The sequence below is a fragment of the Chironomus tepperi genome, unplaced genomic scaffold (assembly GCF_022539635.2).
Source record: "Chironomus tepperi strain 1889 unplaced genomic scaffold, CSIRO-AGI_Ctep_v1 contig_309, whole genome shotgun sequence".
Classification (NCBI taxonomy): Eukaryota; Metazoa; Arthropoda; class Insecta; order Diptera; family Chironomidae; genus Chironomus; species Chironomus tepperi.
In genome coordinates, this window is record NW_027226431.1 from 3,692,077 (window position 1) to 3,711,297 (window position 19,221).

A 19,221-nucleotide genomic window follows, 5' to 3' on the forward strand; every position below is an offset into this window, starting at 1 on the left:
TTCATTAATAAACCTCATATTCTAGTTTCCAACACTCTCGTCTTCATTTGACGTCGTTCGTCATTTTCAATTGAATAGATGGATTATGTTCAAAGTCATGTGAAATGATGTACTCATCAGTGTTATTATAATTTCGTTAACACTCATTTTCATGGTCTCATGACTTCTTCTTTTTCATATGTATATATATAACAATGGGTGGACAACTGATATTTTTACTTAATCTAATTCAATGTAACTACATTCATCATTTCTTCTTACTTGACTGTAATCTATTTTATGACAATGTCGTGTATAGAGTGTGAAAAAAAGTAATTTTGTGAATTTTTTTTTGTCCGTAATTTCCTCTAATATCATTAAGAAGAAAATGTAAGTCAAGAGCATTAAACACGGCGCATTCCCATTAATAACATAAAGTAATTAATTATTTCATTAATGAAAAGAAAGCAAAAATCCCTCCTAATTCCCATATATATTAAGACTTTTACGACTGTTAGTTATGATAACGCAAAAAAAAGGTCAAAAAATCGCAATTTTCTGCCAACTCATTCATATGATTTAAATGTAGTTCTGACATTCATCCTTAACACATTCATTCTAGTGAAATAAATTACAGAACGAGGGTTTGTGGAACAGAAAATAGTCTTAAAAGCTTTAAATGTATGTTTTTCATGAAATGTTAACAAGTTTGTGCAGCTTACTTATCAATCAAGTTTTAAGTAAATGAATTTTGAATAGAAGAATTCAAAAACTTTCTCAATGTTCTTTTATTGCCAATAAAATTATTTTTTTTACTCAACTTTCAATCCGACAAGATTATGAAGATTTCTGTATTAAATTTGAGTTAGTTTAATAAAGTTTGAAGCTTACTTGATGTTTGAACTTAGTTTTTCCAGCTTTTTGATGAGACTTTTCAATTACTTAATTGAGATTGTGTAACTTTTGAACTTTTTAATTTTAGATTGAAATTAAAACTAAAGTTGAGCAACTGATTTGAGCAATGTTGCTGTAGACTGAGCAACAAATTGAGCAAATGATTTTTAAATGCTAAAAAGTCGTTACAAAGTAATTTTTGCAAAGATTGCTTAAATTAAGATCAAACAAAACAAAACTTAAACTAAACTTTCAAAGCCAATTGTCATTTAGTACTTCTGACTAATTTCCATTGGGATACACTCTACTTTTTTCGGAGAAATCGATCAAACAAAGAAGATACGAACAATTTCTCAATGACTCTAGGCAAAAAACTGTTGAACTAGAAAAGCTCTTAAAATAAAAGAAAAAATAGTGTTGGCAGTCAAACGTACATAAATCTACTAATCTTCCATTGTTCATTAACAACACAAGACCTCTTAAAAACAATTTTGTGAGACAAAAATTTATAACATTGTAAAACAATCACCTCATTTTTTACTACAAGTTGAGTGAAAAGAAAATATAAAGAAATCGGTCACAAATTATCTCATCACCTCATCATCACAAATGAGAGCTTCGAAATTAGAATGATTTGTAAAAACAGATATTTATGTGCTTAACAATTTTCTTCTAATGAGTGCTTTTAAGACAGTCACTTTTTTGTTTTTATTTCTTTCTAGTTGACTGTGAATTGGACGCGATGTGCAAATAGTAAAGTGTTGAAGTGGGTTAACTATGACATCAAAGAATTAAGAACAGCCTCTTTCCGAAGACTTGAGAATGAAGAAAAAACAGATGCCTGTACTTGAAGACAAAAGAGCTTATTTGATGGTAGAAGACAAGGAATTCTTTATACTTCGAATGTCATAATTTGTAATAACATTAAGACTCGTTAAGACATATTTTTTTTCTTTTTGAATTTTTATGACCCTTCAGAGAATTCAGTAAGCTAGTAAATATGATCAAGAACGTAAAGAAAGACAGCCGACTGTTTTATATTTTACAGCATAAATCTGTTGATGATAATGAGAATTTTAATGCCCTAAAGATACTCTTGTTTTATAAACGATGCTGAATACCTCAACATACATACATAAAAACAACAGAAAGTTGGTTGAAGAAAATTTTAACAAACTAAATGGATTTTCCGCATGAATTCAATTCCAACCATCATCATTATTCAAATCTGAAATTCAATCAAGCATTTTGTTGTTTTTTCCTTTCTTTCTAATCAAGCAGTGAGCAGACGAATAAACATGCAATTGGTTATTGATGATTGCCTTGTTGAGTCGGTCAATTTAATCAAATGTATATACATACTGTAATGTATACTGTGTACATGTTAATGCTATAAAAATATCCGCTGTTTAATAAAAATACTCGATAATTAATCTGCAATCAATTGAAAACAAATTGTAATTGTTTCATATAGCAGTGAAAGTTAAGCAATCTATACTGGATACAGCCTTTTACAATGTGTACATTAAATTACTTAATCACAAAAAAAAACTCGATATAGAGTATTTGCATGTTTATTAAAATGATAAAAAGAAATAAATCAGTCGAAAAATCAACACATTGCCAAAAGCATTTTTTATTGCTGTTTTATTGCAAGGTTTTATTTTTCTGGTTATAATGGTTGTTGTTAATTATTATTGTGAATTGTCCAATTGTCTATAAGCTATGAATATTGTTTTTTATATTTCGTGGAAGGACGGATTAGATTGGGTAATGGCTTAATATTAATCTCATGTGATTGAGTGCATTTGGTGTATTTTCTAGGTCAGATAACAATTTTTTTGGATTGATTGTGTTTTATAGGATAATATTAGGTTTGACTACTTACTAATGCTGAGTATATAGTCTTTTAAAGTTGATTTATACATTTTGTCTAATTAATAACTGTAAGTTCTATTCATCAAAATATGAAATCTAACTCCATAATGTGCAATCTAACCTCAAAATTGTATGACATAACCACAAAAATCTGGCAAAACCCTTAACTTCAAAATGAGCAATGTAAGTTCGCAAACTGACCTCAAAAAAAATAAACCTAAAAATAAACTATTTGGCAAATGTTTAACCTAACATTAAAATGTTAATCCTTACCTCAAAAATGGACAACATAAACTCAAAATTATAAACCTAACCTCAAAATGCACAACATAATCTCAAAATATTGAACCTAACATCAAAATAGACAACATAACCTCAAGATATTGAACCTAGCATCAAAATGGAAAACAAAACCTTAAAATATTGAACTTGACCTCAAAATGAACAACATAACCTCAAAATGTGAAACATCACTTCATAATGGGTGTTCTAATCTCAAAGGACAAAGTACACAACCTAACTCAAAGAATACACAAAATAATCTCAAAAGTATTATCCTAACCTCAAAAGTATTATCCTAACCTCAAAATTTCAATCCAATAAACATTATAATAATCCATTCAGTCTGTATATTCCATAAAAGCTACAATCCATTGTCAAGCTTGTTCAACACCTTTCACACAATCCCATTAACATGACTCGAAACAAAAAAAGTGCGTCCACAAGTCCACTTCACGAAAAGCCATTTCGCACTTGTTAATTTATTATTTACACAAAAAATATTGTTTATAAGTGTCTATGAATTGGCACTGGAGCATAGGAAAACTTGTAAGTTGTCTGAAAGGTTTTTTTATTTTTTTTTTCATTATCTGACGCCCCCGGACAACTCTCCATAACAATTCCGAATGTTATTGCATATGTCTCACTCGATGATATATTTAGCCTAGCCGTCAAAGTTGTCTTGAAATTTTTGAACAACATTTCGCTCAAATAGCGCGGCTACTGGCATGCTTCGATTTATATTAAGTCACAAAACTATCAATATCGACTTCGTTTTCTTTCACTCAACACTGTTTGATTTACACTACAAAAGGTATTTGGCGGCTTAATAAACTGTATCACGGGCGTATCCAGATCCGTAATATTTGAAAATAAAAATTACGTTACATAATTAACGGTTTTCCAACTCTCGGAGGAGGGGGGTGTCCTCAATAGACCCCAATGCCCCTCACCCGTCCCCTGGCTACGCTCCTGTACTGTATCGGCATAATTTTAGTAGCTTTTAAAGCTTTTATTTTAGAAAAACAACAAAAAATAAGCATAAAAAAGTTGAAAAATTTCTTTTGATTCATAAAAGTCACCCACGCCTCCTTTACATTTAAATATCTGTTGAAGTGTCTTATTGACTGTTGTTGGAACTGAATTGCGATGTGAGAAAAAAGTCTCTCTTTTGAATAATGGCATATAATAAAAGGCATATCAAATCACAAATGACAAAGAATCAAATTGAAATGTGAAAAGAAAAAAACAATTTTTGAATAATAATGGCATGCAGCATAGAATTTGTGTAATGAGACCCACTGACAGACTTTATTTTGAGAAATTTCTAAAGACTTCAACAACAATGAGCCATGAAGTGACAATTAAATCTGTCTTTTATGTGCAAAATACAGCATTAAAACAAGAGACATAAATCCACAGAGACTATCTCGTAAAGATCGAATGGAAGTAACCAGTTTTATGAAAATGATTGATCGACTTTTTTTATAAACTGCAAAAAAATAACAATCAGAAAACCTTCAACCTTGCATCAAGTCTATAGCTGCAAGCAATGATTCAGTTCCTAAGACAAAAAGTCAAATTTGTTCAATAGAAATTGAGGATCGTCATCGCAATTGTCATCAGATATTGTGGTCGACATTGTTGCCATTAAATGGAAACATCTTTTCATATTTAAGTATAAAAATCATCTCATAAGTACATGAAGGCACAAAATGAAAAATAAAGCATAAAATGTACATGAAATGTCTTGGGGCAATTGCTTGATCAGATCGATTGCGGCTTGTGCATGTCGAAAGAGAGAAGCGCAAAAGAATGAAAATGAAAAGAATTTGCATAATAAAAGTTCAAGATCTTTAATCTTGCCTCCCTTGTGCCTTCATCTCATTCCATCTCACTCACTCATCAGTGTATATCCGCGAATAACTAATATATCATCGAATATGTTGTTCCTATAAAGCACAATATTGCATGTGTAATGTGATGTGAGGGAAGTTAAGGCTTATTTTTATCATCTGAATACGACAACAGAGACAAGAACTGATGATAAACAAGAACGAGACATTAAAATAAGAAACTTACATGCTAAATATCCTCTTTCCCTTCCATCCTTCCTTTATTGCTTTCCCTTCAATTTACTTTAAAGAATTCTTTACAAAATAAGATAAGGAATAAGTAAGAAGCATATTGAACTGCTATGATCCGATGATGCTGATACTGTTATGATACAAACGAATCAAAGGAAAACTTTCAAGTAGTATGGGAAAGACATGAAAAGGATGGCAGGATTAAATACAAAGTAATGAAAAATCCAAAACAGAAAAATTGCATGCGAGGAACTGAATGGAATTAATTTAATGAAAAAGGGAATTAATGGAATGTATAAAGGAACAAGGAATGTCCAAAAATACTACAGAGAATTCGATTCTTCCTTGACATTTAGGTGTGAAACATGTCAGCATGTCAAGCCTGAATTATTGTTAATGACATGCAAAATACATTGTATAAAGGAACATCCGCATGTAAGTACAGCAAGTAGAAGAAGAAGAAGTTTTGTTGGAATTGCGGTTTGACCATCAATAGCTATAATAATACACGTAACATATTACATATGAGAAAGTGTAAAGAGAGAATTTAAGATTTGATTACAGACATCCAGTTCCTCGAGTTCGTGCTTTCTGTAATTATTCATAAAATGCACTCATCATCTTATTCTCTTAAAGTTGATTCTCATCTCGAGCACTAAAACAGATTACTCAATTTCCTCCACAATTATCAATGAAAACCGCATCAATTTCCGTTCCATTCTGTCGATTCTGATACTCAATGAATGCCAATTGCACAATAAATAAATAATTGAGTGAATGACTCGAGATTTTAAGTGAATCTTCACATTTTCAATCGGTTCTTTCGCTGTTAGTTAAACAAACTTGTTTTGCATGACTGCAAAACATCATGATTGTCATGAGCGGAACTGCGTTGCATTTGAAATACGTGTGTGTATGCGTTTGGACGAGAGTGAATAAAATGCCATTGGGCGATTCATGTCCAATATAAAAGCAACATTAAGGAATAAAATCGATGTCATTTAAATAATAAATTTTATGATGAGATAGTTCCTTGAATCGATCGCAGAAGTGCCTGGTTATTGACACTAAAGTACGCAAATTATTGAAAACTCAACCGACAAGAATCTGTTCTAATTTCCTTTCAACAGAAGCAATTGAACTCGCAACTCACTCTCGTTTGACAAGAATCTCACTATCAGTGCTAGTTCTTTTGCTTCTTCTACATCTTCTACGACTAAGACTGAAAATGATTGTGTTAATGACATATCATTAAATTATTTTACATCGTTCAAAGTCCGCTAGATACGCTACGGACGCAGCTATCGTCTATCCATACAATTTGCATACACACATTTCATCTTATTATTTAATCAATTTACATCATCAATATAATCTTTATAGATCTAGAGCGATTATTCATGGAAGAAGAGTGGATGTGGATGGAAGTAATTTCAGTCGGTATGTAAATGCTTCATAATTATCATCCAGCACTCAGCTCTATCTCATAATTTGAATAACGTTTTTGAAGGTTAAACAACAATTTCACTACAATTTGTGGCGATAATTAATTGAATGAATCAGTCAGTTGGAATCAAAAACTTTTATAATCACATCCAACTGTTTTTACCCCATTCACTTCCATTTATTTATTCTCGTGCCGATTATGTTTATTTATGGGTTGTATTGTTCTAATGAAAAACAGCGCGAATGGAGATGAAAATAAAGTTAACAAAAAGTACGAAGAAGTCGAGAATTTTTGTGTATTTTTTTCTTATTCCTCAATTGTTCTTGAGCTCTACTTTCGTAAAAATAATTCACAAAATATACTTTTTTTCCACTTGGTATTTCAATATATACTCAATTCAATTTATTATGCTGTTCATTCCCGCTCTTTCTACTCCATTCTTTAGTTTTTGTTAAGTACTTCAAGTATAACTTGATAAAGATAGTCATCTAGCTGGGGAAATAAGCCAGAAGATGATGTCTTAGATAAAGTCTTATGACAGCGCATTTTTTGTTGCTGCTTGCTGCCCAAAAAATTTCACCCATATTTGGTAAAGAATGAATTTTACACCCGAAAAGTGCCAAACTTCCAACTCTAAATTTGGTAAAGTAGCAAACAGCAGTAAATCTTGATCCAATTGGATTCGAACGATTGATTCCGATTGACATATTCGAATGGAAGTGAAACTTCTTTGTTGAAAAATGCACCATTTTTGGATATTCTACAGTCTTGGATTATTTTTTTAATGGGGCTGTATCAATTATTTTGACAGAATCTAAAGTGATTAATTAGATTAATGGTTAAGGTTGCCAATTTCGATTCCTTTAAAGTACGGGATGTGGGTTTTTTTGACGTTTTGGGTGCTGTTGAGTCACGGCTTTGTAATTCTATACTCAATTATCCGAACAGTACGACATAGTTTGTAAGGCAACAGTTCTTCGCTGTATTAACATCGAAATTCGGTCTAAGGATCTTGACGACCACGTGATAGCTGGTTTAGGTCACCTTTAATGGAATATTAGTTCCCGTTTAGCTGTTTGGGTAGGTAGTTAGGCAATTCTTTGTTAATCTGATGAGAATTGATTTCTCCGGTGATTATAAGGTGGTACATGGTGGGAATCAGGTACGCCACGATGTAGGCACACCATTAGTACAGCATAATGCTACACCTGATATGGCAAAGTATCATACCTGACCCGTGGCACGAAAAAATCGAACTCTTGATTAAGAATTTGTGATACAATCAACCAAACAGAAGCCAGTCTCATCTACAATCAGACAAAACTCATCCACATCCACTAATGTCCTCAAAAAACCAACTAACTAGAAGATATCGAAGCATCAAGCTAAAGATAAAGACAACGACTTCTCACTAGGAGACTTAAGAGTGAAAGAAAATGAAATCACAGTTGAATCTTTTCAGACACTTCAATTCATTTCATTTTTACCTTTGGTTATTTTACCAGTGATTGTGACTGACAGCTGAGAATAGTGAAAAAGAATTGAAATTCTATATAGTAAAGAAGTATGTCAATCATTTGTAATTTTTTTATTTTTTTTTTTTACTTCTTTCTCTCTCTACTTAATAAACTGCGGCACTTAAATCATTCGCAGTATGCTGTCAGGGCTTATCACGTTTACATCTATCCAATTTATGCACACACAGATAGACAAATAAATATGAACATGCCATCAGATGATATGAAATCATCTTATTATTATGTTTATAGGTACATAAATGTTTGCGTTTTTATGCCTCTTTTTTTTTGTTGCCTTTTCTTGTGGGAAAAATTGTGTGATTTACTACATGCATTTTCTTCCATTCTCTCTCTCCGTGTACATTAATTATATCACATGAAATCACGTAGATAGTTGATCATAAAATTATTTATGTACACAGTCGTTTCTTGTCTCATTCAAAATCAATTTTGGTAATTCAACAATTTTTATTTTTATTTTTTATTCGCAAGAGCAACGAAAAGTTACATTGGAATTGACTTTTTATGGTTGGATAAATGGTCTTAAGCGCATATTTGGGAGGTTCAAAAATTTGAATTTTAACGGTCCAACGATTTTCAAAAATTTGAATTTTAACATTTTTCAACAATTTTCAAAAATTTTAAAAAATTTAAATTTGAACAACTTTTAAAAATCTAAATTCCAACATTTTTTAAAATTTGAATTTTAACAATTTTCAAAAATTTCAATTTGAAATTTCAACAAAGAATTTTTAAAAATTTAAATTTCAATCATTTTAAAATTTAAATTTGAACAAGTTTTAAAAATCTAAATTTCAGCTATTTTAAAAAATCTAAATTTCAACAATTTTCAAAATTTAAATTTCAACCATTTTCAAAATTTAAATTTCAACAAATTTTAAAAATTCAAATTTCATCAGTTTTCAAAATTTAAATTTCAGGAATTTCTAATTTTAAATTTAAATTTGAACAATTTTTAAAAATTAAATTTTAAATTTTTAAAAATTTAAATTTTAACAATTTCTAAATATTTCAAGTTTAAACAAATTTCAAAATTTCAAATTTCAACGCTTTTGGAAATTTCAAAATTTATCTCTTGACACTCAGAATAAACTCTTAAAAGAACATATTTTGTATCTCATTGGATTTTAAAACCTTGCACTTAAAATGCATCAACATGATTACGAAATGTTTCTTCACGAAAAAAAGAAAACAACAAGCATGTACCAAAAGAGGTGAACGAAAAAGACGACAAGAATGAAGAAGAAAATTCTCCCCATTCATATGTAGCAAGATGGAGAAGTGACAAAAAAATAAAATAAATAAGCAGTAATAGAATTCGATGGGAGAATTGAAGTAAATGTGTGATTCACTGTTACATGCCACAATTCTTGCAATTCCTTATCAAGATACAGAACATAACTGAACAACACTTCTTCCCAGCTGAAAAACTCTTATTTTTTTTTCGACTCTTTTTCTTTAAAACTCCATCGTTCTTAATACGAAAACGCGCTGAGAAGAAAAGAAAAGAATTTGAAAATCAGCAAGAGGTATTTGGGAATTTCATCATGGAAAAAAATAATACAAGTCCATTTGTATCTTTGTAATCAGTGGGAATATATTCACTTGTTGGGGAATTCAAGCATTTAATTCATTGTCAAAAATCCATCAGATAAAAATGTTAACGAGAGTGCGAATAGCAATTATCAGCATAAGAAGAAGACTTTTTGGCATTTTGAATTTTTTTTTTTTGTTGAAAGTTAAATCGATATTTCTTATTTTGATTATTGGCAGTGTCTATGCTTACACCTAGGCTAACTGTTAAGGGATATGTGCTAAATTTTGACAGGTGCTCAGGTGATTTTTACACGTTTTATTGGCCTAAAGGTCATTGATATAATGAATTTTGAAGCAGATTGTGGATTTGAATTAATTTTATTGGCAGAGTCAAAGAGTTGCTGATGGCAAAAGAGCGCGAAGAAGGCCCAAGATACTCATGGAAAGAAACTATCGATAGAGCATTTAATGGCAGCGAAAGCCAACAATAGAACCAGTTTTAGCAGACTTCTAAGGGAAATTTTGGATCACAATTGATATGTACAAAATAAGTTTGCGAACCGAAAAAAACTTAAATTTTTCATTTTGTTATATTAACGAACTTTTGGAATTCAAATTTTATTCGTTAAATTTATCGACGATATTTTTTCTCCCCTTTTGTTCACAGAGGAACCAAAAATATTCAATTTATCAAATTAACGAACTTTTGAAATTCAAATTTAATTCGTTAAGTTTATCGACAATACTTTCACTCCCCTTTTGTTTACAGTTTTGTAATTTCAGCTCAAATTTGTTTCAAATAATGTATTTAATTAAATTTACTGGTTGTTGTTAACCAAAATTGGCTAAAAATGGTACAAATCCATAGATTTCCTCACAGTCAGCACTACGAATTTAAATTCAAAGAAATGAAGTGAGTTTTAATACTCCAAAGAACCGATATCTCACATTTTCACATAACTATTTGCAATATTTACAGATTAACCCCATTAGTCCACCTTTCAATACCCAATAATCGTCAATATTATACAGCATGAAGTCGCAATTATTTGTTTATCTTTAATTCCACAAAAATTATCTAATAAATCTCATGCTGATACATCTAATATATGCTACTATTTACCTATATTTGAAAAAGGTTTTCTTCTTTGAATCACTTAAGATGTTATTGGCACTTTTATTAGGTGTTGGGTAATGTCTAGGTTGGTGTAAAAACATTTGCAACAATGTCGACGACAGCTTCATTGCATTTTCAATGACAATTATTCATTCGATCAGTTAATGAAAAAGCTAATTCCAATTACCTTTCATCTATAATAAAATATTGTGCAAGTAATGCTATTAATAAGCAGATTATTAATTCCAAAAGTCAATTTTTTTTTGCAAAAAAAAAAATTATAAGCTTATATTACAAATTGAACGACATGCGCTATGATTCATGTTATTTCTAATTCAGGTATTACGAGTATTATCTAATAAAGATTTTACCCGATAAGTAGCAGCAAAAATGTCAACATCTTTTATGTCAAAATATAGAAAGGTGAACTTGCTGTGCTTTCTAATATTTATTTTGAGTCCAATGAATTTTTATTGAAGGTTCTTTTCTTACCTGACCAAATGAATTTGGACATAAAAAAAATTTCTTTTTGGAACAAGTGCTTTGAATTTGATTGCTGTCATGAGTTCTGCATTAAATGAATATTTTTATAGACTGAACGTGTCGAAAAACTTCTTTTGGAGGATTCGGTGCGTGGGATGCATCAAAAAATTGAATTTATTGAGCCCACTGGCAGACTTCATCATTTTTTGTGTAATGAAATTTAGTCAAGAAGAAATTCAGGATGTCGAGCAGCCAAATTAGATTTTTTTTTTGTTTGAGATTTATTTATATTTTATGAGAAAATATTGTTTTAAAATTTAATTAATTTTGAAGGGTTTTTGTTGTTTTATTAAAAAGTTGAATTTTAATAAATTGATGGAAAGCATCATTAATAGAGCTTCTTGATAAAGTATTGCACTGAGAGAAAAAATTTTAAAATTTATGAAAAAACTCAAAAATTTATAAAAAAAAATTAAAAAATTGAAAGATTTGAAAATTCTTTAAAAATTGAATAATTTGAAAAATTTGAAAAAAACTTAAAAGTTTAAGAAAACCTAAAAACTTTTAAATTTATAAAAAAGTTCAATTAAATTTTTTAAAAATTAAAAAAATTTAAGTTCTAAAAAAATATAAAAATTTTAATTAAATTAAAAAATTTCAAACTTTTGAAAAAAAAATTTAAAAAATTAAATTTTTTAAAAAATTAAAAATTCTGAAAATTTAGTTTTTTACAAAAAAACTAAATTTTTTGATCGTTAAAAATTTTAACATTTTAATCTGAGAAATTCATCTGGGTTCAACTCTTCATTTTATATAGAGTTTTCCTCTCTCTGGTTTATCACTGTATCGACACACAAAATCAAAAACCAGCGATAAGGTCAGTTTCAGACGACATCTGATGGAGACTACAATGAATTTGTATGAACAGCGAAGTAAGCAACTAAGCAATTGTAATCAGAAACCCATAAGTTCACATTCCTTTAATCAATTCTGTTCTACTTTTCCTAAACAATCTCAAAATAATGTTAAATATTCACTCCATTTAGTGCCAATTTACCCACCAAAAAATACTCGAAAATCTCTAAAATTGCCTCGATTTAACGAAAGCATAAAGCAATTTAGTTCCTCTATCTCAATTACAAAAAGTTCCCATCAGAACATTCACAAAATTGATACTCATTGAGTCTTTAAATATAGAAAAAAAAAAACTGAACACAAAATTACGGTTAACAATTCGCGGCTAAAGGTTTGCACAAATTTCTCCCATCAAGCATGAATAAAACTAAAAGAAAAAAAAGTTCTAGCAAACTGTACTTGAACAATTATTCTCAACAATCACCAGCGCACATATTCTTTAAACATGCATTTTCGCAAGTTCTATTATTTCTAATAGTTTCCTCATATTTCATTTCCTCCTTCGTTCTTCTCGCGCGCGCTTTCATATCGCATAATTTTTTCATTTTTCAAATATACTTGTTAAAAACACTCAACAACTTGAAATAAAAGAACAAAACATAGCAGTTGGAAAAATTATTCTATTATTAAGCCATTTCTACAGCATTAAAAATTCAGAAGTTGAATATATAAAAAAAAATTTCATTTGTTTTTCAGGTTTTTTATTCTGTATTTTTCATTTCATCTCTCAACTGTTTGTTTTAACTCCCATGCCAGGCTATAGATGATGATCATGATTTTTTGTTAAACAAAAATTTATATTCATTAATGAAAAATTATGCATTACGCTTCGGTGAATAATTTTCATAGAATCAGAATTTTTTTTTTCGCCGGTGAAAATTTCTCACAAATATTCAAAAAAAAATTTTTTTGTTTTTAATTCAAGAGATGGAAACATTCATAGGCATGGCTGGATTTTAGTCAAAGAGAATTGTTCTTTAATGGTTATTGAAGCTTGATGCAATGGAGCAGAGGTGGGCAACCTAGAGCTCGAAGTCGACTCAATTCGACTCGACTCCTTATAAAATTCGAGTCAACTTTGGACAAACTTTGGACAAGACTTACAATAAGTCAACTTGAATTTTATAAGAAGTCAATTCGAATTAAGTCGACTTCGAGCTCTTAGGCAACCTGTGTGCCGCGGCACAAAAGTATGTAGACAAAATCTTTTGGAAATGCCATGAACCGTATGTCGTGTGCAGATTCAAACTAGGGTAACCATCTAAGGGTCAGACACTCCAAAGGTACAAGACTGTACTAACTGTACTGACCCTTTCTTCCCACCAAGGGATGCCATGTAAAAAAGGTTGCCCAAAACTGCATTAGAGAATTTTTGAATTTTTTCAAATGCATTTTTGTGCACTCGGGCAAGCATTAGAACATTGTAATATTTGAAAAAAAAAAAAAAAACTTTTGATGTTGCATTTTTGAGCATTTTAAAAGCTTTACATTTTAAATAATAGAATATTCCTAAAATGTTTGAATTGAAAATTTTTTAACAAGCAAACTTTCGGAAAATGAAAATTTTACAAATTCAATAGAACTGGTAAAAAAATTGTTCAGTGCAGAGTTACACAGTTTGCATCATTAATTAACAGTTGAGTGAGAATTTGTTTTCAAAGCATAGAAATTTCTAACGAGAATAATTCGGTTTTAAAAACTTTCGGAATAATTTGGCTTGTTACGTAACGCAGTGTTATGCAACATTTTTTATGTCATGGTACACTTTCGAGATAAGCTATGATTGAAACCGCACTCGGCATACGGTTCATAAGATTTTCAAGAAATTTCGACACTAAATTTTGGCTGCACTATCGTAACGCAAATGAATTTTGACACTTTTTTCTCACCCTACAATCTTTTAGATCTATGCTGAAAATCTGAGGAATTATCAATCTCAGATTTTTGTGGATTACCGTCTAAAACTTTACACAAACTTCGTATTCAGAAAAAATTTTCTTATGTTTCAATTGCAAGAAAATCTCAAAATTATTGCATTCAAATTGAAATTTTGAATATTTTTTCGAAATTCAAATTTGAGAGCCTTTAAAAAATTGTCTATTTTTGGGTTTTTTGACACTATCGTGCTGCACAAGGTTGCATAACCATTGCTCTAAAACAAAGGTTTCAGATAAAATCAAATTTGTTCAACTGAATTGTTAAGAAGATTGACTACAGAAGATTATCAAAATTCAAAACATGATTAAATGCATCAAAATCAACTCAGAAAGTTCAAACAACTCTAAATTGAAAACTGATGAATTTTGAGATGCATATCATTTCATAAATATCCATAAAACGTCAAACTCAGAAACTCACTATCCCTTGAACTCACAAATGTTGATTAAAATATGTTATGAAATAAGCTGTTTCAGCAGTCAGAATATAAAAAATTTATTAATATTTTTTTTGGTAAAAAATCACACAAAATTCACACACAAAAATCCATCCAGCAGTTCATGATGAAAGACTGACAACATATTTTATAAACACAATAGCACGTTTATTATCAGAAATAGGTATTAATAATATTTTTTTTTTTGCGTACCATAATAATCCGAACAATAGGTTGAGTTTCTTTTCTCCTTAAGCTTTTGTAGTGTAATCCATTAATTTATTTTTCCTTATCAAATCACCATAAATAATTTATTGAACTAATTGCTTTTTGTGTTAATTCTTTTTTTTTCTCCTTTTACTGATTCACAAAAATCCCAACAATTGATTCACTTTCTTTATTTATTTCTGATGATTTTCACAAGATTTTTAATTTTTTTTTTAATTTTTTTTAATCTTCTCTCTTTTTTTCTAATATTTTCGATTGAATAGCTTTTTTATATAAATTTCTTCCTCATGCATTTATATAAATTTTTTCTTTTTATTCTTGATTGTATGCTAATTGTGGATGTGAAATGTTAGAAAATAATCTTCACTTTGTGAGTTGTGAGAGAAACTTCTTCAAATTAATTCCACGAATTTTTTATATTTTTTTTTTATTTTTATTTTTCCTTTATTACTCTATTGAATATCCAGCACTTAAAGACACACAATCTGCTCTATTTTTCTTTTAAACTTCAACTTTAATAATCAAATAAAATTGATGAAAGGTAAGAGCGAACTTGAAAAATCGACTTATCCGCGGTGATTTCAAAACACGAATGATTTTTTTTTCTTTTGACTAAAGTCGTGCTTTGATCTACAGAATGTTTCATTGGAAGAAATGTTGAATGTTTTGTTGTGCAACAATAGGAATGTTTTTGATCAACATTCGGTCTATTTTGATTGTAATAATTTCCAAAAAAGATTTACAATAAAACATTAAAACACTAACAAGTGGCAAATAACAAAGCATTACGCAATATGAGTTTATGAATGAAAATGAATGTTTTTTAATGTTTTCATACCGGCAGGTGCTTGTTGCACTGGAAGTATGATAAAATAAATAAAAGAAACATATAGAAGAACTGCTGTTAATGTTGATGATATCATGTGGATTAAATAAGTAGTATTAATAAAGTTAAATACCAGTCCGACAATATCCATCAATTATTATGTGGATCGACATAATATAATGTAAAGTAGCGAATTCAAATTCATTTAAATTTATAATTTATATTGCCAACTTCAAGACCATTCTTCTTTCTATTTTTGACAATAAACTTAATTTTTTATGGACATCATTTAATGTGAGTCAATTAATAATCCTCGACGACGTTGGAACGAGGTGGAAGAAGAGAAGACGACTATTTAATTTTTATTAAAGCATCTCAATTCAACAATAAAATATAATATTTTTTTTTCTGTGAATGGAATCTTCCCAATTTTGTAACTTGATTCCCAGCAACTTGTTGTTCTCTTTCATACACATTTCGGGATAGCAAATGAGGTATTAATTTCGGTTTATCTGATTAAGTACCTAGTTGACTGGATATTTTTTTATTATTACTGTTTAGAATCTCAAATTTCGTCGTCGTTCAGAACTTTAAACCTGTTGCGAGGTGTTTATTACTGTAAATCTAATGGATTTTATCTAATTTTATGCTTTAAACCTAGTTAATTGATGTAAAGTTATTCTAATCACTTTAATCTTAAGAAAATCAGCAAACAAAATTCACGAAGTTCAAAGTTTTGAACTTCAATTTTTAAACATTAAAAATCCGTTAAATTTTGAATCTCAAAAGAAATGTTGAAATGTAGATTTTACAAAACTGCGTCGAAGTCACTCTCAAGTATTAGTTACGCAATTAAAGTAATTTAAATTATATTCACATGGAAGTGACTGTGAAAGAGAACTAAATAAAGGAGAAGGCACCTACGCGATTGTCTGGCAGAAATCGAAAACGATATCAAAAGAAATTAATAAATGTTAGTCATAATAGCTAGTAGGTAGTGATCTTAACCTTATACTTTTAATATTTCATTTGTTTCTTTTTTTAATTCTGTTAATACATAAACAGCAGCTTCCAGCAGCGGACGAGAGAAACAAGAATTATTTTTTTGTGCTCTGTCTTTTTATGTTTTGTGTACAAGAACAAGATAATTTTCAGAATTAACCCTCGAGTAGAATGAAATATATGTGTATACGTAAAGTAATTATGATAATTCGCAACTTTTTTTTTATTATTTTCATTCTAAATACTTTTTCCCACGAAACATATCAGAAAACAATGCAAATGAATACAGAAGATGCTGTATTCACATGAATATATGATTGGTGTTATTTCTTATTTGCTTCTTTTTGAATGAAAAGGACGAGATGAGTGTATAAGGTATAAGGCACTTAATGCAGCCGCAGCCTTAAGCAACATAATAATATCTTCAAATTACAAAATCGTGCTTTAAATAAATCCCAAACAACCGCACATACAAACATATATGAGTCGATGATTTATTCCTTTAATTCTTTGCAGTTTTCAATCATTAAAGGTTTTCGTTTGTTGTTTTTGTTTTCTGTTTTTGGCTGTTTGGACTTCAACAAAAAAAGAGAATTCATAAGTCATGACTCATTCAACCAAAGTCGAATACGTGAAGTAAGTTTGGAAAGTTTGAGGTTTTGATATTAAAGCGCATTTTGTGATAATCATGGTAAAGTCTGTAGACTTGATGACATATTTGCTATATCCTAGGCTCATAGAGGTTCGGCAGTGTTTGACTTGGTTAATAAAGAATAGAAAGTTAACATTGCTTAGATTTTTGTACATGGTTTAATGATTTTTCAAACCTAGAGCTGTGTATCAACTGGACATTAGAATGCCATTAACTAGTTATAGCGTTTCCAATGGATCATTTCTTGGATTAATATTTAGTAGAGTTCATCCGAAAAATGCAAGCTTACAGCCTTGGACAAACTATAAGATACAGCCAGAAATTGCATGCCTGTGGTTCTTGGCCACTAATATTTATATACTTAGGAATGGACTGTAGATCTAGGAAAGCGGTCAAACCTAGTGGGCTTGAGCTTGGAATACAGTTCAAAGCTCGTTCGGTATCCCATTTTCCAAATATCTTTGAAATGTGGCTGCAACATTGTCCAATCAGACAATATATCAAAGAAGTATTTGTCTTCTTGGCAATGACTCCCAAATGGCTACTAAGTGGCTGCAGCTGCCAAGCCTTTATACTTAGCAGCCGTATGGATAATACTTCAATGTGTATTAATCCCGTATTTAACATTCTGTTCTAACTTCTTTGTCGTTAAAATCTCATTTAATATCAATTAATGAACATGTTCGTAAATTTATCTCAATTACAAATAACTCGATCATTTGCAGTAGTCATTAGAATACAACAATAAGCACCAAGACAAATTAACATCCGCAAACCCATCATAAGCATTTAAATGCTTGAGATATGCACTAAAAAAAATGTTTTCAGAAAAAAATAAAAAAATTTATTCCAAAATTGGGAATATGAATGATTTTAAAATTATTCTATAATAATAATATGCATGCATACCTACACAGACATGAGGTGAAAGAGAGTGCTGTATGAATATAATATGTATCCATAAAATGATTGCATAAAATTCAATTTCGTGAATATTTCACATATTCAAATGAGTGAGTGATGTTGTTATTACTGCCACTGCCGCTGCTGCTGTTATTTATATGATTGCTTATGCATTAATAAAAGTTTCACTGACTGATTTATACTGGAAGTCAATTTCAATGCTAATAACTATTAATTGCTGTATATTATTATTGTTTTAATATTTTAAACAACACAAAATTTAAATTAGAATTGATTTTTAAATTTTTTTGTCATATTTTCGGTACGGTGGGTAGAAGGAAGCCTAGCGGTAAATCTTATTTACATATTATGGGATTTTTATATGGGATATTCATGCATAAACGATTTATTCTAATGTGAGACTTAGTCTACTTGTCAAAACCGACCTAAATGAAAAGCATCAATCAAGTCAACCGGTCAGTAGTAGTTCACCTACTATTAAACTATCAATTTCCGATCACGCAATTCAGCAATATTATCAAATAAATAATAATTAATTATAAATCACGTCAGCTGAGACTTTAAACGCATTTTCTTTAACGCTCGAGAAACAATCTTTGTGGTAAAAAAATTGAAATTGCACTTTCTATGTGTGTAACTGACTGAGCAGACTTAATTGCATTTTTATGTAAATTAAAACCTACTAAACTGTTTCTGCTGTTCATATTGTAATTAAAAGTGAATCAAGTTATAATTTTTATTAATTAAGCCAAGCATATTCAAGATAAACACCATGCTGTGCATATGGTCATAGTTTCTGTAGAAATTATCAACTTCATCTTCTTTTCTATTCTTGGTGAGCTCATTATGAGATTTAGAACTGCAATATAGACTTGGGTATTTCTTGTTTATCTATTAATTAGTGCGGTTCTTTGGGATTATCTTATGGTTAATTAGTTTTGTTATCTGATTAAGCATAGCTGAATCAAATGAACTTAGCTGAATTAGCTGAATTTAGCGGAATTGATAGAACTTCTTTTTAACAGCTGAACTTAGCTGAATTGGTTGAATTTAACTGAATTG

General features: G+C 29.8%; 1 protein-coding gene across 3 annotated transcripts in view; it reads right to left on the bottom strand.

Annotated features, from left to right (window-relative positions):
• The window catches only part of LOC139092848 (band 4.1-like protein 4), a 48,182-nt gene extending 32,856 nt beyond the window's left edge, over positions 1 to 15,326 (bottom strand). For all 3 annotated transcript variants that reach the window (XM_070643396.1, XM_070643395.1, XM_070643397.1), the window contains exon 1: positions 14,741 to 15,326. The gene's annotated coding sequence lies outside the window, so the exon portion shown is untranslated. The remainder of the gene's footprint in view (positions 1 to 14,740) is intronic.
• Positions 15,327 to 19,221: the final 3,895 nt, after the last annotated feature.